This window comes from Podarcis cretensis (assembly GCF_951804945.1).
Source record: "Podarcis cretensis genome assembly, chromosome: 7".
NCBI lineage: Eukaryota > Metazoa > Chordata > Lepidosauria > Squamata > Lacertidae > Podarcis > Podarcis cretensis.
In genome coordinates, this window is record NC_137176.1 from 24,043,369 (window position 1) to 24,064,989 (window position 21,621).

The 21,621-nt window shown below is 46.4% G+C and overlaps 1 protein-coding gene across 3 annotated transcripts in view; it reads left to right on the plus strand.

Moving 5' to 3' along the window:
- Nucleotides 1–615: 615 nt before the first annotated feature.
- CDH20 (cadherin 20) overlaps nt 616–21,621 on the plus strand; it is a 156,134-nt gene continuing 135,128 nt past the window's right edge. The window contains exon 1 of one of the 3 annotated variants that reach the window (XM_079984945.1): nt 616–691. The gene's annotated coding sequence lies outside the window, so the exon portion shown is untranslated. Of the gene's footprint in view, nt 692–2,396; nt 2,662–2,852; nt 2,986–21,621 lie in introns of those variants that run through there. The other 2 variants (XM_079984943.1, XM_079984944.1) reach the window with 2 other exon arrangements.

Here is a 21,621-nt window from a genome sequence, read left to right on the forward strand (position 1 = left end):
GCGAGAAGCAAAGCTACAGGGAACCAGGCAGAGGGCCTTCTTGGTAGTGGCACCCGCCCTGTGGAACGCCCTCCCATCAGATGTCAAAGCGATAAATAACTACCTGACATTCAGAAGACATCTTAAGGCAGCCCTGTTCAGGGAAGTTTTTAATGTGTGATATTTTAGTGTATTTTTGGTTTCTATGGAAGCTGCCCAGAGTGGCTAGGGAAACCCAGCCAGATGGGCGGGGTACAATTAATAAATTATTATTATTATTATTATTATTATTATTATTATATGATCTATTATTTGTTTATTAATGTAAAGCTCCAGAATGTATTTGGTATAGTTGAGTTTTTAACCTCTATCTTCAGTACATTTTATTTTATTGCTATGGCTGATGCAAATGAAGACTCTTCTGATCTGATCTCTTGGACAAGCCACCTGCCTTGGCTTGGGCGCGGGCGCTTCTGGAGAGGCGAGGCTCGCGGCCGAGTTTGGCGCCGGGACTTTGCGAGAAGGTGCGCACGCGCGGGAAACGGCGCCAGAAAGGCTCCTCTCGGCGCGGCTGAGTGAATGAGCGCGAAGCTGCGGCGTCTATGGGAAGGGAAGGAGCAAAGGAGGCGCGTGCGAGAGAGAGAGAGACTCGCTTTGCTTCCTCCAGGGACCGATCGCGGGGCAAGAAGAGGAGGAGGCGCCCCCACGTCCGGTAAGCCGCGCGCCAAAGGGTTCGAAATGGAATGTGCGGGCCGGCTCGCTATTGGATAAGGAGTTTTCTCCCGCGCGTGGGAGTCCTCGACGTGAAGCTGTGAATGGAGCCGGGAAGGTGCGCGGTGGGGGGGGGGGCGGCGGGTTGAGATGGCGGGATCTCCGTCTCACTGGGGGCTCCTGGTCTCTTTCGTCGAAAGTCCCAGAGTTAAAAAAAAAACGCGGTCCTAAAGGAGCGCGCAGGGGCCTTGCAGGGTAAATCGGTCCGCTTCGACGCCCCTTGTCCTCCCTCTTAAATGGAGTGTTTCTTCTGAAAGCGCGCAGGTGGACTTCGCTTTTCGTTTAATCGCAAGCTGATTTGCGAGGATCGGGGGTGCCAAGTCGAATGAACTATGCGGGGGAGGGGGCGCTTAAGCCCCGCCCCACCCAGTCTATCACGTGACTATTTGAATGGCAATGGCCATCAACTTTTTTTTGGGGGGGGGGCTCAAATACAGTGGTACCCCGGTTTACATACGCTTCAGGTTACAGACTTCGCTAACCCAGAAATAGTACCTCGGGTTAAGAACTTTGCTTCAGGATGAGAACAGAAATCGTGCTCCAGCAGCAGCGGGAGGCCCCATTAGCTAAAGTGGTGCTTCAGGTTAAGAACAGTTTCAGGTTAAGTACGGATCTCCGGAACGAATTAAGTACTTAACCCGAGGTATCACTGTATTTTATTGGCTCCTATGGTGGCGACTCCTAACTCCGTAGTAGGCACTGCGTTCCGGAACTAGGATGCGTGGTAGTTCACTCCGGATCCATCAACCTGATGGGGGTCACATGCTGTGCTTCTGATTTACACCAGCGGAGAGGGTGGAGTTGAGACAGAGAAATGAAACGGGGGGGGGATATAAATCAGGCCTTGAAGAGCCGACTTTTGGAGAAAGAAAGAAAAAAAGCGCTCGCTTTAAGAAGCGGAGTATCCTAGTCCTGGATAATCCTTGGGACGGGAAGGTATTTCTTGCTATTGAGAGCTGCTGCCGCCGCCGCCGCCGCCTCCTCTGTCTGCTCCTCAAGGTGCCAACCGGCCATTAATGACTTTCAGCTGGTGGGGTTCCAGGCAGCCCCACCCGGAGGAAGGGGAGCACATTCCTGGCACCAATCAGCTAATTCCATTTACCTCCGCGGCGTTCGCTCCCGTCAGAATATTCATGAGCAGAGGAAGGAGCACCGGCGGCGGCGGCGGCGGCGGCGGCGGCGACTCGGGCACCCGGCGGCCGCTCCGAACAGGAGCGAGCAGGCGGCGCGAAAAGAGCAGCAAAGAAACACCACTTCCCTCGATAATAATAATAATAATAATGTCCACACCAGCTTCCCTCCAGTCTCTTGTCCCCAACTCGCTGGTGCGGAATGAGCCTCGCTTTTTCTCCCGCCACTGACCTGAGGCGAAACAGTGAGACATTCACCTCAGGGGCGGAAAACCTCTGAGGGAAAGCGAGCGCCAGAGACGCCGCGCGACTCCCCCCCCCCCCCCCCGCTTTTCATTTTTTTAATTCTCATTTTATTTTTCTCCCGGCCGGAGAAAGCTGTTCTTTCTTTTGAGTCAGCGCGCAGGTCTGGGGAGGGGAAGCCCGAAGGAAACTCCGGACGAGCCGCTAGAGGGAAAAAGGGGGGGGGAGAGGACGCGCTGGCGTTGGTCACAGCGACGCCGGTGGGCAGGCGGCGGCGGCAGCGGGGAGCCGAGCTTCGCGGCGGGAGCTGCTGGAGGCTGCGGTGGCGAGCTGGAGTTGGTGTCGGGACCTTGCGAGCAGAGGAGGTGAAGGAGAGCGGGGCGCCCTTGCGACGGCGGGGAGGCCACTCGCCGGCTCCTGGAAGGGAAGCGAGAGAGAGAGAGAGAGAGAGAGAGAGAGAGAGACTCGCTTTATCGTCTCCCGCCAACTTATCCCTGGACGAGAGGAAGCAGCAGCAGCAGCAGCAGCACCTCGAAGGGTAAGTGACGCCCGGCGACTCTCAAAGGGACGCCTATTCAGGAAAGGTCCGCGCGATCGTGCCTGGTTTTTCACGTGGCTGCGGATGGCGCTTCCTCCTGCGCCAGGGAGGGATCCGAGCGTGTTTTGAGGGGGAAAGGAGCGCCCAGGCACCGAGATCCCTTTCAGTCTGGTTCCCTCTGGCTGGAAGTTCCCGCCGAGTTACAGGACGCTGGATCCCAAGCTAGGGAGTCGGAGTAGTTAGGGCGGCGGCTTACTCCGGGTTAAGAAAGAAGCTGTCATCTTGGATCTGACCCAAGGTGGAAGGTTCAGTGGACGCATCCAGGTACCAAGGCTTGGGGGTTCGGGGTTGCCACCCTTTGAGCCAGTGGCGTAGCGTGGGTTGTCAGCACCCAGGGCAAGGAAAGTAATTTGCTCCCCCTATCCCATGGATTAGGACGCAGGTGGCGCTGTGGGTTAAAGCCTCAGCGCCTAGGGCTTGCCGATCGAAAGGTCGGCGGTTCGAATCCCTGCGGCGGGGTGCGCTCCCGCTGCTCGGTCCCAGCGCCTGCCAACCTAGCAGTTCGAAAGCACCTCCGGGTGCAAGTAGATAAATAGGGACCGCTTACCAGCGGGAAGGTAAACGGCGTTTCCGTGTGCGGCTCTGGCTCGCCAGATGCGGCTTTGCCACGCTGGCCACGTGACCCGGAAGTGTCTCCGGACAGCGCTGGCCCCTGGCCTCTTAAGTGAGATGGGCGCACAACCCCAGAGTCTGTCAAGACTGGCCCGTATGGGCAGGGGTACCTTTACCTTTACCTTTTAACCCATGGATTTGCGCCCCCTAACCCGTGGATTTGCGCCCCCTAACCCTAACCCCCAGATGTTGCGCCCGGTGCGGCTGGCCCCCCCTGCACCCCCCACGCTACGCCACTGCTATGAGCATAGTGTTCAAAGCAGGGGCCGCCCCCCTACAAGTTTGCTGCAGGACTAAAAAGGAGAATTATGGGTGACGCGCGGAGGAGCAGAAATAGAGAGGAGGCTGGACTCGAACCCATGGCTTCAAGTTGCGAGAAAGGAGATTCCAGCCAAACATTCGGGGGGGGAAACTTTGACAGCAAGAGCTGTTCGGTAGTGGGGTGGACTCCCACCAGAGGTGGCTGGCTCTCCTCCTTTGGCGGTTTTTAAAGCAGAGGTTGGGTGGCCATCTGTCATGGATGCTTTAGTTGAGATTCCTGCATTGCCGGGGGTTGGGCTAGATGACCCTTGGGGTCCCTCTAAGATTCTATAAGCACATGTCTAGATCACAGAAGGAAGGAGGAGACCCTCTGGTGTGGCTATAGTGGCAATTCAGATCTGGAATTTTCTAACAGAGCTTTGGAAGTTTGACGTAACTCAGTGGTGCAGCTGTTTTGAGAAAATGGGAGCTGAGTTCTGCATCAGTGGGGAAAAAGTGGTACTTGTGCAAGTGTGAGCGGCCTATTTGGGGTGTCTGGGAAGAGGGCAGCCCTTCCATGGTCAGTGGAGACATTTGCTACAGAAATACCTCTGTGAGGGGGTGGTGGAGCACAGGGAAGCTTTATAAAGATGGAGACCAAACAGGGGATAGTAGGAGCTGTATGCATTTAAGGATCTAAAAACAGGAGCCTGATAGGTTTTAAAGAGTGTTGCACAAGGCAGAATAAAGCAAAGAGTCCTCTACATACAGAGAGCTTTCGCAGAAGTTGTGAGTTCTGTTCAGAGAGACTCTAAAGAGATTGGGGATCTTTTACCATGCCATGTCCTTAACCTCCGTAAGTGACTGTATGGATAAATATGCAGTGATCTGTAGCAGAACATCACTTTTAATTGGAGAGGCGGTCTGTAGAGGAAGTGAATTGTGGGAGCACTGAAAGCAGGTTGAGAAGCATCAGCAGGGCAGAAAGTATCCCAAAACCTCAGTTTCACTGTAAATAGGTAAAATTTAGTTTTTGTTTTGTGTGCTCTAAAACAAAGTGACTGATTCTCTTCCTTCTTCCCAGAAGAGGTTTGTGTTCTTTTCTGACCAGCTGAATTGGTCACATTTGGCTGGTCATGGATATCCCTTTCATATGGCACTTCAGATTCAGGAATCTGCCCATTTTTGTTCCTAGTATATATGAAGGAGAGAAAGAGGTGGAGAGGCTGGAGTTGAGGTAGAGAAAATAAATGTTAAAAAGATACGGAAGGAAGAGATCCAGTGACTGGGACATAAATCAGGCAGAATATATGGTGCATTGATGAGAATAGTTCTTTTCACTCCTTTATATATTTTTTTTATAAAAAGTGCCCACTTTAGAAGAAAGAAAAAGAAGACGACTGATTATTGGCATCCAACACTGAAACCAAGGCAGCTGATGCTGAGAGGAGCCAAAGGGTGCAGTTCTTCTTAGTTTAAAAACAGCAAGGCATTCTTTGCCAAAGATTGCTGTAAACACTGAATAAAGATTTCATTGTGGGTTGGTGTGACTAGAATAATTAGCCAGCTAATTGTTCATTCTGATTCAAAGGTGCAGTAATCAGCAATACATAGTTTGTTTTTTTTAAAAAATAGCAACAAGTGAAAGAAAGGCAAGTCAGTAACTTGCAATATTTATCACATATTGTCATATTTACCATCTGTTATAGAACCCAGAAAACTGAACTTGGTGGGGTTTTTTATTTCTTTCAAAGGTAAATCTTGGAATGCAATTGGATTAAAAAAAAATCTTGCATCTACTCCCTTTCAGTTTGATGTGACAGTTGTTTCTCTCTCTCTCTCTCTTTAATGGAAAAAAAAATGCAAAGGTGACTATAGAATGAACATCTTAAATGGATTGACTAATACCAATTAATATATTCTTCTGTGCTCACTTTATTGCCAACTCAGCAGGGATGAAAGCTAATTGTGCCAGCTTTTGTGCTGCTCTGACACTCTTCAAGCAGGCTTGCTAGAGTGGAGCTGTAAACTGTGGGATTTTTTTACACTGTAATTATTGTGTCTGGAGCAAGTTACATTACCAAAAAAAAAACAAAAAAAAAAAAACCCCAACCCATTGCTCTATCAAATGCTCAACTGGCATTATAAAAAGTTTTTATAGTATTAGCTATCCTATGTGACTTTATGCGGAGTGTGAAATGGTTGCTGGCGCCTCGGGAAGACTTTAAATCGTGGAAATTATGAATACTTACATAGCACCATCAATGTGCATAGTGTTTTATAGCGTAAGGTGTTGTTTTTTTTTTTAAAAAAAAACAACTAGTCCCAACCCTGAGGAAATGTAAAATTAGATAGTGGAGAAGAACCAAAGGGAGGTGAGAAGAAAAGATCATGAAGGATGGATGTAAGAAAAATCGGTTAACCCATAACTGCAGTGCCTTCCTATGTGCAGAAGTAGGTCTCCCTGTATTCAGTGAGGTGAGCAGAGCAGTCCTTACTCTGGCCCACAGAATAGCACAGTGGGTAAAGGCGTGGTGCTGACAACGCCAAGGCTGCAGGTTCGATCCCCATAAGGGATGGGTGCATATTGGTTGGACTAGATGCTCCTCAGAGTCCTTTCCAACTCTATGAGATTCTATGACCAGGAAAGAGAAGGACAGAATTGAGTTGTGGTGTCACTACTGCATCCTTGTCACTTGCACCAGCCAGGGCAGAAGGTGGAGGCAGTTGTAGCCACCCTTTTTTGTTGCACCAGCCCCAAGCTGGAGCCAGATGTTAGTATCCAAAGGGTCTAGCTCCATCCTGAAATATCCTAATGCCCCATCCGTTACTACTGTTGGGGGGGGGGAGGGACCACTGGTGGTAGCACGCTGCCTCTGCTGTGGTTTCTTCAACTTGCAGAGCCCCTTGCTTGTGTGATCCTATCCAGATGTGCAGACTGGGGGTTAGGACTGCAGCCTCACTCCCCAGTTGAGTACAGTATGTTTAAGACCACAGCTTTAGGTGTGATTGGAGATGGTGACCTTTAGGGGGTGAATAAGCAAGGGCTTTTTGCTTTTGTAAAAGGTGTGCTTTAAGGAAGGATTTCAAGGAAGCGATAACTTGCACTTCATATAGAATCCTGACATTCACTGAAGGGGAAAAAACAACCCAACAGTGTTATGGTAGCCTGATCTACCTCATAAGCAATAACTGTCATCTGCCTGTGGGCATCAACATGGCAGTACAAGGCTCTGGAACCACTTGACCAATTTGCAGAAAGAACGTGTCATTCAAAAGTCCATAGCCTGCAGGCAAGTCATGCCTTTTGCAAGCTTAATTACCCCCCTTCTTAATATAAAACCAAATCTCCTTTCATGGAGAGCATGTTTATGTTGGATACAAAAAGTATATCCCACCTGTTTTTCAGAAGGATTTCAAGGCCAAAAAAAAGACAACAGGAATAAAATATAAACCAATTTGCAGTTCAAACAGATAAGTCAAAATGCTGGCATGTGAAATAAATCAAAATATTAGCATTTAAAACAAGACCGCAAGAAAAGTTTGCAAAACACCCATCACAATTAAAAGATCAAAATACCAAAGGGGAGGGAATAACTATTCAGCCAAAGGTGTTTTTAAACAGCCATGTCTTCATTAGCTTTCTAAAACAGTACTGTGAATGGGCTGGCACACAACTCACATTCCACAGGGATGGTGCTACTACAGAGAAGGTCCTATCCTTTGTCATTGCCAAGTGTTCCTCACGGTGGTGAGGTTACTGGAGCAGGGCTACAGAGGATAACTGGAGCATACAGGCAGGCTTATGTGGAAGGAGGAATTCCTTAGGGCATACAGGTGACAAACCATTAAGGGCTTTAGAAGGCCAACAATAGCACCTTGAATTGAGCCTGGAAACAAGCCAGCTATCAGAATCCCAATTGCAGCTTTTCGCTTTGCAAGAGCACCCTCTAATTTGAAGGTTACTAAGGCATGAACGCAGGTGGTGCTGTAGGTTAAACCACAGAGCCTAGGGCTTGCCAATCAGAAGATTGACAGTTCGAATCCCTGCGATGGGGTGAGGTCCCGTTGCTCGGTCCCTGCTCCTGCCAACCTAGCAGTTCGAAAGCACTCAAAGTGCAAGTAGATAAATAGGTACCACTCCAGCAGGAAGGCAAACGGCGTTTCCATGTGCTGCTCTGGTTCGCCAGAAGCGGCTTAGTCATGCTGGCCACATGACCCGGAAGCTGTCTATGGACAAACGCCGGCTTCCTCGGCCTATAGAGCGAGATGAGGACACAACCCCAGAGTCGGTCATGACTGGACCTAATGGTCAGGGCTCCTTTACCTTTAAGGCATGAATTGCTGTGAAAGAAGTCTAGCTTTGTTAAGAAGGGCTGTAGCTGGTGAACCAGCCAAAGCTGAAAGAAGGCACCCCTCACCAGTGACACTACTTGCCCATCTAAGAAGAGTGCTGAGTCAAGCTACAAACCTGACATTTCAGGGCAAATGCAGCCTCATCCAGGATACATTGTAAACCCAAACCTGAATCATATGGTCTACCTAACAGCAATACTTCCGTTTTGTCTGGAGTCAGCATGTTCCACCCCATCCTTTGCCATTAACAAACTACAGTTCAATCTTTCACCTGCCTCCCTGGGATCTGATGGAAATTAGGATGTTGGGTGTTACCAGAATACTGATGAGCCTGGAACCCATATATCTGGGTGACATACACCCAGTTTCTTTTAACAGCACAGGGTGGGGAAAATGGAGCCTATTGGCCAAGAGGATGAAAACAGTCTGCCAGCATCACCTCCCTGCTCCTTTCTCTCAGAACTGAGTGGAGCCAGTTAGATACATTGCCCCTAATGCCTACTGAAGGCAGCCCATAAGCATATGACGAACAGTGGTATCAAATGTTGCTGAAGGATTCAGCTGTAGTCTCCCAGCCCATTTTCCAATGTAAACCACCCCACCAGAGGCAGCCGAAGCAGCTTCCATGCCAAAACCAAACCAAAAGCCAGACTCTGGAAGGGATCTAATCAATTTCATTCAAAAGTCCTTGGAGTTGTACCACCACAACCTACTCACAGAGCTTGCACCTGACACTGGGCAATAGTTATTCAAATAGACAAAACATGTGATTTATATTTTTTATGAAACCTTCCCTTGTTGGAAGCATTTACTACTTCACTAGCCAATGTGTGGACTATGATGATTTCACCAATCAGGATGAGTAAGGCTCCAAGGACATAAGTTATCAGTCACAGATCTCAAAGAATCCACATTCTAGAGGCCAACATGTTGGAAGGCATCCAACAAATCATGGCAAACAGAGTCCCTAGCCTCCTCCAGAACTTGGTACAGTGGTACCTCAGTTTAAGAACAGTCCTGTTTACAAACAGTTTGGTTTACGAACTCCGCAAAACCAGAAGTAGTGTCCCAGGTTGCGAACATTACCTCTGTTTGAGAACGGAATCTGAACAGTGGAAGGGCACTGGCGGTGGGAGGCCTCATTAGGGAAAGCGCACCTCGGTTTAAGAATGGTTTCGGTTTAAGAATGGACTTCTGGAACGGATTAAGTTTGTAAACTGAGGTACCGTACCACTGTACTGACAAACTATCCTCCCATTTACATTACTAAATGTAATGTTAGATGAAAAAGAGAAGAGGAAAATAGGTGTGAGATCAAGGACAACCTGCCCTGATAATTTGATTGAAAGGTGGGTTGCAACCTTAACAATATTTTCTTTTTTTAATGTACAGTATAGCATGGGAGAATGGAAATAAAATGGCAGCTGTACTAACAGAACCATTTGTTAGTTTCTATTAGGTATGTAGGGACGTGGGTGGCACTGTGGGTAAAACCTCAGTGCCTAGGACTTGCCGATCGCATGGTCGGCGGTTCGAATCCCCACGGCGGGGTGAGCTCCTGTCGTTGGGTCCCAGCTCCTGCCCACCTAGCAGTTCGAAAGCACCCTTAAGTGCAAGTAGATAAATAGGTACCGCTTTATAGCGGGAAGGTAAATGGTGTTTCTGTGTGCTGCGCTGGTGCTGGCTCACCAGAGCAGCTTCGTCACGCTGGCCACGTGACCCGGAAGTGTCTCCGGACAGCGCTGGCCCCCGACCTCTTAAGTGAGATGGGCGCACAACCCTAGAGTCGGACACGACTGGCCCGTACAGGCAGGGGTACCTTTACCTTTACATTTTTATTAGGTATGTACAAAGCAAGGTTGATGTGAGAAATGGATGATCACAGAATATCTTGTAAACAAAGTTTTTTTAAAAAACAAATAAATAAATGGGATTGTTTCAAACTGGATGCCAAATATAGGCCAATTAATCTGTAGTATGACTCAAGTGAGCAGCAAGATTTTATGCCAGGGATTAATTTGGCTTTCAGTGCAAATTCAGAGAGCATATCTATATATCTATATCTACAGTATATCATCTCACCTCTAGATCTAGATCTAGATCTGTATATCTCTCTTACAGCAAGAGTTGTCATACCTGTCACTTCCATGCATTAGAAAACTGGGAAGAAGTCACCAGTAAGGGAAAGAAATAAGAAAGCCTGCAGGCACACATCCACCTTGCAGCTGGAAAATTAGTTTTATTGTTGTTTTTAGCACAACTGAACTTTGACACTGTTCAGTATGCTAGAGAATTGGGAAAGCCACAAATTGTCTTGGGGATAACTCCAGTGTTTCCTTCAGGCTCTTGGCCCGAAGCAACGAAAGCAACAATGCACGCAGTGTGACCTGTATATTCAGAATTCCACAAAGCTTGCTAAGTTTTTACAAAACAATGGGTTGCCTGATTATGAGAAGGGATATGAAGCATGTAGAGAAGAGATAAGCCCTTTGGAAAAAGAACCACACTGCCATTTATCTGAACTGCTATGTTCAAATGGGTAAGAGGGGTAGAACTGTGATAAGGGACAAAATTAACTCTCTCTGTGTGTGTACACACCATATTTGGAGAGGAAACTTCATTGGGTTTCTTTCTTGCTTATTCATTTTGTTAAGTGCTGTCAGAGCTGCCCAAGGTCCCAGCTCACAGAGGACCAACGCCAGGTCGTCGTTATATACAAAAGTCTTTATTGAAGTTCAGTTTCCATTCCAAAGCCGTAGCGCGCAGCTCTACGTCTTAAACCTTAGACCGCCGAAGTTCCGTCTGAATCTCCTCCCCCCTGACACCAGTTTAAGATTCTCGCCCTGCTCCACCTCTTCCTCTGCTCTCTTCTCCTCTGGGTCCTCCTGTCCGCTGGGGCATTCCCCTTTCTGGACTCTTCTGACGCTGAGTCCCCTGACTCCTCCCCCTGCCTCCGGCGGGCTTTAGGACCCGGTTCCCAATCCTCGTTCTCTGCTGCCCCGCGCGCCTGTACTTTTGAACTTGGCTCTCGCGCCAACCCAGTGACCTTCCTCCTGACCGTTGCACTGCTTCTGTCACTGCTTCCTTCTTCCGGGATGCTAGCTGGACCTGACCTCCCCTCCGTTGCCTGACTCTCCGATGGAGGCGTGGTCAGCCCTGACTCCTCTTCTCTCCCTGCTGGGGGAGACGCTACCCCCGATACCTGGGACTCTTCCCCCCCCCCCACTATGCTCAGGTGGGGAAGCTGGTCCTGATCTCCAACTGCTGCTCTGGGAGTCCCCGCTGGCCCCTTGCTTCTGGAGTGTCCCCCTTGGGACCCCCCTTGCCCTGGCCACCGGCGCCCCCTTCTGTGAATCTTCCGATTCGCTGGAGAGGCTCATGGAATCTCTCGGGCCACTGTCATCTTCTCCTACGCTGCCCTCAGAATCTTCCCCTTTGCTCTCCATCTCCCCTCTTCCCTGTGCTTCTGCTCCTGAGCCCCTGACAAGTGCAAACTTTTTCAAGGCAGTCTTCAGTTCTGTGTTCTCTACCAGAAAAAGCCAAGTAATCTCTCTTTTTTTGGGGGGGGTGTAAACATAAAGTACAGTGCATGCCTTAGGCTGCACTCCCAGCCCCCTGTTCAACAAGGCTGGAGAGGGTTAAGGTCCAGTATACCTGAAGAAGCGTCTCCACCCCCATCGTTCTGCCTGGACACTGAGCTCCAGTGCTGAGGGCCTTCTGGCAGTTCCCTCGCTGCGAGAAGCAAAGTTACAGGGAACCAAGCAGAGGGCCTTCTTGGTAGTGGCACCCGCCCTGTGGAACGCCCTCCCACCAGATGTCAAAGAGAAAAACAACTACCAGACTTTTAGAAGACATCGGAAGGCAGCCCTGTTTAGGGAAGCGTTTAATGTTTAATAGACGGTTGTATTTTAATATTTTGTTGGAAACTGCCCAGAGTGGGTGGGGTATAAATAAATTATTATTATTATTATTATTATTATTATTGCTACCAAGTTCATTCCCATTCCACCTGGGCTGGGAGATGAGTTTGTGTTGCAGAGGCTCCCACCATGCCTGTTGAAAGTGCAGCCTCCCAACCAGTGGTGGTTGCCATTAAGGTCCCATAACAAAATGATGTGAACAAGGTCATAGAATCAAATCCAGCTCTCTCTTTTTTCTGGAGAAGAGCTGGGGCAGTAAAAAATAGATGTGTCCCCCTTCCCCTTCCCCTCGACCTCTGGTTGGAACTGCACACAGGGCGGCGAACCTGCTGCTATGTGCCTCTCAGCCCCTTCTTAGGATTGGTATCCCAAGTCTGTATGTGTTTTAACCTTGGACAATGTGCATGTCTATCAGCTATGGAACTATGTTTCCAGTGGGTATTTCTATCTCTTTCTCTCCTTTTGATTTGATAGATAGGGCATGACCCCGTCACCAAAATATTAACAAAGGTATGCATCTCTAAGAAAAAATATATTTAATCTTAAATGATAAAAATGAAATTATATTCTATAATATATCATGTCTCCTCTCAACTGAGGAAGAGGGCAGGAGTCCCTAACTTGCTGTCGATGGCTGAAAAATAACAGAGGAGGTTAATCCTGAAATATGAGGTTAACATTCCGAGATGGGTGGTGGAGTTGCCTAAATGAAAATGCCTTTCAGAAGGTTCCACCGAAAGGTAAACTGAGGTTTCCCGTATGTGGGAATGCATCTGATAGGGCTGGGCGATATACCATCCAAACTGGTTCGAAGTCCATATTGTGATATTGGTTTCATAATTTTTGACCGGGCAATATATCACAAATCATGTGCGTGTGTACTGTGCAATAATCACAATGGGCTGGGGGAACCATGAAGCCAGCCAATGCTTCTCTCAATTCCCTGCAGCCTCTGTCAGCTCTGCCGGCTCAGCTCTCCCCTGGCTCATGCAGGGGGAAGCAAATCCCAAGAGCCAGCAAGAATCACGATGCTGGAAAAACTGTGAAGCTAGCCAATGCCTACATACCTCCATCCTTATTTCAGACATTGTGGTATATCACAATGTTTAGCTGGTGATATAGTGCGATACTGAAAACCTGTGGGAAGCTAGCACAGGCTGGCATCCTTATATCGACCCCGTTTGAAATGTGCTAGGATGCTTGAATCTCTATGATTAAAAGGAAAGTCTTAAATAAACGTTTCCTATTAAAGAACTTGGTAGCAGTGGCTTTCTTTGGCACAGGGCGGGCTTTTCAGTTTTCTAGGCCAAAGTACTTGCGTAATTTGACAAGAACGGAATACTGTATCTGAATAAGGTACTGCTTGCTTTGCTATAGTTACCTTCAGTTAATATGACCGGGCTGCTCATGATGCTTAGCGTGCCAGACAAAAGGATCTGCTGAAAGGCTGAGTGTTGTGCCATGTGCTCAGAAGGATGCCGTGATGAGAAATCTTCAGTTTATGAGTGGTTCTCCTATATCGCCAATCACACATTGGATGCTAGGAACACTGACAGAGTTCATCTCCTGTTGGAACTGATTCTAGCCTGTTCCCCACCTCTCATAGATGATCAATGTTTTTAGTTTAATTTCATTACTGGTGCATTTTTAATGTTTCTTGCTTCTCTTTCATTCCCGTTGTTTTTTGTTTGTATTTCTTGTTTTGAGAAATGGTTCTGAATGCCTTTTGAGTAGCAGAGTGAGATAGAAATAATTGTTGTTGACATGCATCTGTTTTGAGAGACGGTGGAAGAGTGTGTTGTAGGGAGCAAAGTCTAACTGTTGGAGAGTTACGGTGCCTGCTGTGGCTGTAGCAGTGGTGTCAACCTGAATAAAATACTGGGGGGTACACTGCTTCCCACCAGAAGGTCACTGGAATTGTGGATGGAGGTCAGAGCCAAGAGAATGCAGTCCAGGACGAGGCCCCCCAGCCTGGTGGGGGCTGCTGGGGCTGGCACTGAGAGACTGAACCATGGGGCTTGCTGGGAGACAGTGGGGATGGGGTTATTAAGAAGGCAATGTGATGTGGCACAGGAAAGGAGGTGGTCCTTTTGGTATATTGGGCTCAGTCTCTAGCATTCTTCCTTACTTAAATTAATACCACAACTTGAGTCTTTTTTTGTCACCCAATACAAGAAGCAGCACTAAAGACTGGTTAATGTATGTGGGTTTTTCCTGAGGTATCTCTGAAGAAGAAACTTTCACACCTAATCTACGGTGCAGAGATATGAATGTTTCTATTTAGGCAGTACAGAATTCTGCCCTGAAATTCCTGTTAGCTGTCCTTCAAAGGTACACCCATGCCTCTTGTTAAGGGCAGAAAATAAGCAAAAAGCCAACATATTGACTTGTACTGGCTGAGTTGAAAGATTTCTGGCAGCCCAAATAATTCTTTCTAGTGCAACTGCAAACTTGAGGCAAAAAGCTCTTGGGTAAATTTGGGCTACTCTGCACATTTTGGGGATTAATATGGAAGTTCTACCTACCTTCTCTTCCTACCTACCTACGCTGAGGGAAGAGAATGTAGCTAGAACTTACATATTTATCCGTGTTAAGCAAAATGTTTGGCATCAGCTTGGCTGCAGGAGTTGCTGGAAGGAGGCCTACAAGGTGCCACCCAACCATCTTAGATTTGTGTAAGTCCACTCCAGATTTGTGTAGGGTTTACTCCTTAGCCTTTTCTTTTCCTGAAAATATCCTGCAAGGCCGTTGAGGTTTAGGCTCAGAGTTTTCCTTCTCCTAGATGGGCTACCTTTCCAGGTTGACGAGCCCCATCTGCCCCTCACTTCCCTATAGAAACCACCTTCTTGTCCATTGGACCCACTGTTGGTATCATCCGCTCAGTCCACCAGAGCCTGTTTTTGCATGCAAGGAAAGTCCCGAACTCACCAAGGGTTTGAGACCTATCAGCCAGCCTCACCTGGTTTAGCAGTACAGTCAAGGCTGTTCATGGGTCGTGGCCGCTGCCACATGCTTCAAGGAGCCACAAGCAAAAGCTGAGTGCAGGATAGGGCACCAAAGGCGGACAAACTACCCTAGAAAGAGCATGACGTGATACTACCCCTCCCCACACACCCTATCATGTCTGCAGTATCTAGGCACTAATTTATGGGGAGAGTTAGTCACTTTTGTTCTGGATAAATTTTAATTTAATTACTTTTGTTCCTTTTGTATGTGTGGTGTTTGATGAAATATGTTAAGCTGATTTGTATTCCAACTTCCAACTCTAGAATTCTTTGATTCTGTGTATTTTGTATTTCTATATGTACTGATTTGTAGTGGCTTATAGCTCTGAGCAATGAGGAGTTGTTTTGGAAAGAGTTTTAATACTTGTTTCTGAAATAGCTACAACTTAGTACCTATAAATAGTAATGATGGAAGTGACATGCTTAAAAGCAGTGATAATCCTTGCAAAATCACGTTCCACCATGAATTATATATACAGTGCACATGCGAGGTGTATCTGCATTTACCTATGCCAATAAATTGCAGCTTTTAGTTCAAAAGTATCTTGTGCAAAGAAGGGGCTGAAATGTTCAGTACATCTTCATAATGAGATTGCTTTGTCAAAGGCATCATTGTTATTCATGACAAGCAGTCTCACAATCACATTCCATCCCTGTATGTATTGCATCTCAGGCCAATTATGGCTAAAATACTGCCTGTGTCAACTAATTAAAGGGTAATTAATAAAACGATAATTTTATTCCATGGCAGCGTCTACATCTGATTGTCACAGTAGAATACACTGGGCAGATGGCTGAATGGTCAAACACGACAAATTATGATTGCAGCAGTTGTGCAGAACATCTGGGAACAGTATTGGCCATTAACCCATAAGATTTTGAGGGCTGATTCACAATTTACTCTTTGTACTTGGGTGTAGATAACTGAATACAAAATGCATTTGCATTGTTTCAGTTGTGAATTGTCACTTTCCTCTACAATATGCAAAGTAAGGGCTGGAGTTTTTCTGATTGCCACTTTCATTTATACTGCAGAGAAAAGCAATGCAGATATATGCACCATTCATAGCAGATTCTCTAGCTCATATATTGGGTGCTCTGGATGACAAGCAATTACCATCTTTGCCTTGATTGCTTGATTCCAAGTCTGTGTCCTCCTTACCAGGAACAAGATACAAAATCATCAAAAAAAGCACATGGCCAGCTGATCTGCCAACATCATGGGGAATGTTAGTCTCCAGTTCACTACTGAATGGGAATGGAGGGAAATGAGGTCATCGTGAAATTCTCCATCATGTGATCTGGTACTACAGATGGATAACTCAGTTGGTTAGAGCTTGGTGCTGATAATACCAAGGTTGCAGGTTTGATCCCCATATGGGATGGCTGCATGTTCCTGCGTTGCAGAGTGTTGGACTGGATCAGCCTTTCTCAACCTGTGGGTCCCCAGATGATGTTGAACTACAACTCCCATCACCCCTAGCTAGCAAGGCCAGAGATCAGGGATGATGGGAGTTGTAGTCCAACAACATCTGGGGACCCACAGGTTGAGAATTGCTGAACTAAATGCTTCTCAAGGTCCTTTCCAGCTCCATTATTCTATTATTGGTTTCATCTGTATGCAAATCACCACTTAGGGACCTATCACATGGTGAGATCCAATGGAATGAGCAGCTTAGGATGTTGTGAATCTGTGGCTCAACCGGCCGATAGCCAGCTCAGTTGGCATTAAGTCCCCAACTCTGACTCAGCCACAGATAGGCCAGTGTAATTTGCTCATCCTAGCTGATCCTGGAGCTAAGCCAGGATGCAATTGGCTGAGCAGAAGCTGGTGTAGGTAGGTCCCCCAGAGGAGGGGCATTTTGGGGGGCAGGACCAGAGAGAGGGGACTTAGGCTAGATCCTGAGCCTGTTCAGCTCAACCATGTGGCCTGGCAACACTGTAGTTGCCATTATTTTGAAGGCTTGTTTTCCCTCTGCCAGGGAAGAGCAGAGCAGCAGCAGCAGCAGCAGCAGCAGCCCCACTGCTGAACATAGTTTGGATCTGGTGTAGCTTTAAATTGGCTTAATTTACACTGGCTTGCATTATACCGGCTTTTTGTGCACACAATTGCTCCCCTAGGGAATGGTTGTTTTTACTGAGGAGGTACAATCAGCAATTTTTGCACACATCTGTATGTGGTGTGTGCTGAAATCCTCCTTACTAGGATGAGTATGGGGACGCAGGTGGCGCTGTGGGTTAAAGCCTCAGCGCCTAGGGCTTGCCGATCGAAAGGTCGGCGGTTCGAATCCCTGCGGCGGGGTGCGCTCCCGCTGCTCGGTCCCAGCGCCTGCCAACCTAGCAGTTCGAAAGCACCTCCGGGTGCAAGTAGATAAATAGGGACCGCTTACCAGCGGGAAGGTAAACGGCGTTTCCGTGTGCGGCTCTGGCTCGCCAGATGCAGCTTTGTCACGCTGGCCACGTGACCCGGAAGTGTCTCCGGACAGCGCTGGCCCCTGGCCTCTTAAGTGAGATGGGCGCACAACCCCAGAGTCTGTCAAGACTGGCCCGTACGGGCAGGGGTACCTTTACCTTTACCTAGGATGAGTATGAGACAGGCAGTCTTATCACAAGGGTGAGAGGACCCAAGATACGAAGTCCAAAATAAGGTCAAAAAGACACATTGCTTATTTGTTTCATATCTTGTTTTTGGTAAGAAAGGTGTGACAGGAACAGGGCTCTTTTGTTTGTTTATAGAAACATTTATAAATTGCCTTTTGGCCCTTTATAAGAACCCCTCAAGGTCGTTTTGCAACAATAAAGATACAAACTGGATACAATAAAAGCTAAGCACAATAAAACTAGTATTAAAATGTAACAAAGAAAAAGAACACCCAGTAAAGCTAAGATACAGTTAAAACCTATTTAAAACCAGGTGAAATTAAAAAAAATAAAAATGTATTGACAGCCCACCTAAAAACCATCACTGAAAGAGCTAGTCAGCTGCTGGGATGCAAATCATCTGTTTCACCTCTTGAAGCTTATAGTTCTGTCTCCTTTCCCACCATTTCTTGTCTCCCCCAACCTCCTCCTTTCTACTGATGCCCTCTAGAGACAAAGCTATGAAAAGCAATCTGGGAAAAGACTGTAGCTATATGGATCGAGCAACAGACTATGGGAAATTAATTCCAGGTAAATGTTGATCTGTATTCACCCTCAAAGATAGAGAGAAGTACTGCTGAAGCCGTTTGATATTTTGACTTTTTAAAATAAAACTTTCAGTTGGTTGTTACAATGCAAACTTGTAACAACACCGTACAAAAGTTGTGTTGGATGAAGAACTTTCATTTATGACTTTAAAAATTTATCCAAAAACTTTACCAACTTGGCTAAATGCCACAAGAGGGTTTCAGTTTGTTAATCCACTGATAAAGATCACTAGGTACATATTGACATGAATAATACTGGAGAAAAGGCAATATTTTTTTCTCATTTCAAGGCTCTGCAGATGAAACAAACTTTTCACACAATTCCAATAACAGTTATGTTCAGATTTACCTTTTATGCTGTAATACAAACACAAAAACCTAGTAACTTCAAAAATGTGAGATCAGGCTATGCAGTCAGATGTGTATTTAGGCTTAGAATCCCTGCATTACTCTTTGGTGGGTTATTTACTTTCAGTTATTTAAATAAGCAAGCACTCTCCATGGGGCTTCCAAGCACACACACAAAAGATGAATGTTTGTAATCCCAAACATACAGACCAGAATGCATTTACATCTTGTATAAATTGTGAAGAATTGTGATAGAATGAAGAACATTTTTTTAATTTTTGCGGTGGGAGGGAGCAAGTGAGTTGACATGTTTCAACGAAAAAGCATTGCGATGACACCTCAATAATAGGACAAATTAACCTGCCTCCTAGCGGTGTAAAATGGCACTGAAGCATTTCTGAAACAAAGCTAAGCTCTTGTGTAGCTTAGCACAATCATAAAAATTAAGTGCCAAATATCAGTCAGTCATGGATGCTTCTTGGGCGATGCTTACATATAGAAGTTAAACTCTGTAAGTTATTTACACCCCACTCTTCTGTTCCTAGTGCACTCAGAGTGGCTTCATAGCATTAGAAATACAGAATAGATGCAGAAATTCACTTTTCAAACATGATCATACGTAACCCCAGAAAACAGGTTGTAACTACTATTAAAAGTTGAGTATATAGTTTTAAGCTCTGCCTTAACGTTTTCATGTTTATATTTTCTAAATTGATATAAAAAGTTTTGTTTTTCTCACCATTTTGGATCTTGGACATCATCCATGGACATATCTGAAAACTGGAGCTTGTGTTAGGGCCATCAGAGGGCACATTTTGAGTAGCATATTTTGAGTACTTTCTTGTATAAATGTGGTCCTTCCAAACAAATTGTTCAAACCACCCAGAAAACATCAGTGAGCAATTGCACAACTATCTAACAAGTGAGACTACATTCTAATGAGGCCCAAGTCAGCAGTATGATAATACTTTTGCTTCAAAGAAACTTAAGTTGGGAGTTAAACATTGCTGAATTGTGGCTGAACTAATGCCCTCATTCACAGAGAATACTAAACACGAGTGGTGCTGTGGAACGCTGGTGGCACTGTGGTCTAAACCACAGAGCCTAGGGCTTGCCAATCAGAAGGTCGGCTGTTTGAATCCCCACGACGGGGTGAGCTCCTCTTGCTCAGTCCCTGCTCCTGCTAACCTAGCAGTTCGAAAGCACGCCAAGTGCAAGTAGATAAATAGGTACTGCTCCAGCAGGAAGATAAAAGGCATTTCCGTGCACTGCTCTTGTTCACCAGAAGCAGCTTAGTCATGCTGGCCACATGACCCGGAAGCTGTCTGTGGACAAACGCCGGCTCCCTCGGTCAGTAAAGCGAGATGAGCGTACATTCTTGTACATATCAGCACATAGAAGAGCAAATCTTGTTGATATATAATGGCGAATAATGAGCCAAGCCCTATTTGAATAGGTGCAATCATCGTCATATAGTATTAAATTAACAGAGCACTGGCAAAACATTGCATTAGAGGGGCATTTTAAAGAGGGTCTTGTTATAAATATGAAAATGATATTGCTCAAAATGGGTTAAGAATCCAGCAAGATAATAATTTAGAATCTGTGTTTTCCATTCTCTCCCATCAAGTGGCACTAAGCCTGTCATGTCTTCTGCAGTGCTTTGCACTGTGGTCTTCTAACACCTTAATAGCTGATCTTGGAGCAGTACTTTCCAATCCTGAACAACATTTTTGGTTAGATTTAAACCTACTGGCATGCATCATGTGCACCCATCACACAGATTCATCTCTACAGAAGTGCTGCCTGGCCCTACTGCTGCTTCCCCTGCCTGTGTCACCCACCCTGCCACCATAAGAACATAGGAAGAGCCTGCTGGATCAGGCCAATGGCCCATCTTCCTGTTCTCAGCATCCTCTTCTCAGAATGACCAACCAGATGCCTGTGGGAAATGCGCAAGGACAAGAGCACACTCTCCTCCTGCGGTTTCCAGCAACTGGTATTCAGAAGCATACTGCCTTCCATATAAGGCATTCACATCAACTTTCTGGATCCCATAGTTACGTCACACAAGCAATGCAGACCAACTTATACAGGAAACCCTATCTACCCTTACGCCTCAAGCTATTAGCTGCAATGCATCACGACATCCATTCTCTTACAGTCTGCTAATGAAAGAATGGCATGTTCAGATGCAAACCGCACTGTGTTTTAATTAAAGCCACGATGGCACTTAGGGTTAAGGGAGGGTAATAAATCGTAATAATATTTTGACAATTTTTATTCCTAACATTTGGAAGAATTCAGATAGGTAATGTACACTCGCAGCTGCTAGTCCAGAACAGCTCTGGAATGCCTTCTACAAAAACAACCCACATAAGAAAACAGGACCCCCTTTGTTACATATATCTTGAAGGTGAAGGCACTGAAGTGAATCGTCAATACATGCAGCCTAGCCTTGAAAGTGATGACAACTGAGAAGCAGTAGATGGTAGATCCATGACAGGCTACAGGCAGCCACCCAACTTGAAATTAGTCCTGACTGGCAATCAGATGACGGCGGGGACATATTGTCAATAGTAGAGACAAAATGGTAAGATTCTGTGACCACTTGCAACTAGCAAACCTTCCTCAAGTTGCTGGGAGGGCCACCCTGGCCCAATTGATTCATCTACTCTTCTGATGAATGAAAGCGGCTGTCAGATCACATTCCTTACTAAATGGTCATGGAATTCTATTATCCTGCATCTACCTCAAATCACAAGACCCTGTGGTGAACCAAAGTAACAGCCATGCCCTTTTAAATGCTGAGAACACTGTTTCAGGGCTCAGCAAGATGCCAGGGTAGCCTGGCTGCAGTAATCTACGTTCTGACAATTTAAAGGTTAGATTAGATTACTGCAATGGAATTACTGCAATTGAAAATGGTTTTGCCTTATTGAAAAAGCTAGTGCATTATTGTTATCATTATTAAGATTTATATACTACCCTTCATCATAAGATTGCAGGGCAGTTCAGAACGAAGAATGCAGTCATGCAGTCGTGGACAGACTTGAGGCAAGTTGCTGACCTTGGCAGAGCAGCACTTTGTTTTCCTGCACATTTCTGAGGCCTCATCCACTCCATGCATTTAAAGCACTCTAATACCCCCTCAGGGACACGGGTGGCGCTGTGGGTTAAACCACAGAGCCTAGGACTTGCTGATCAGAAGGTCAGCGGTTCGAATCCCTG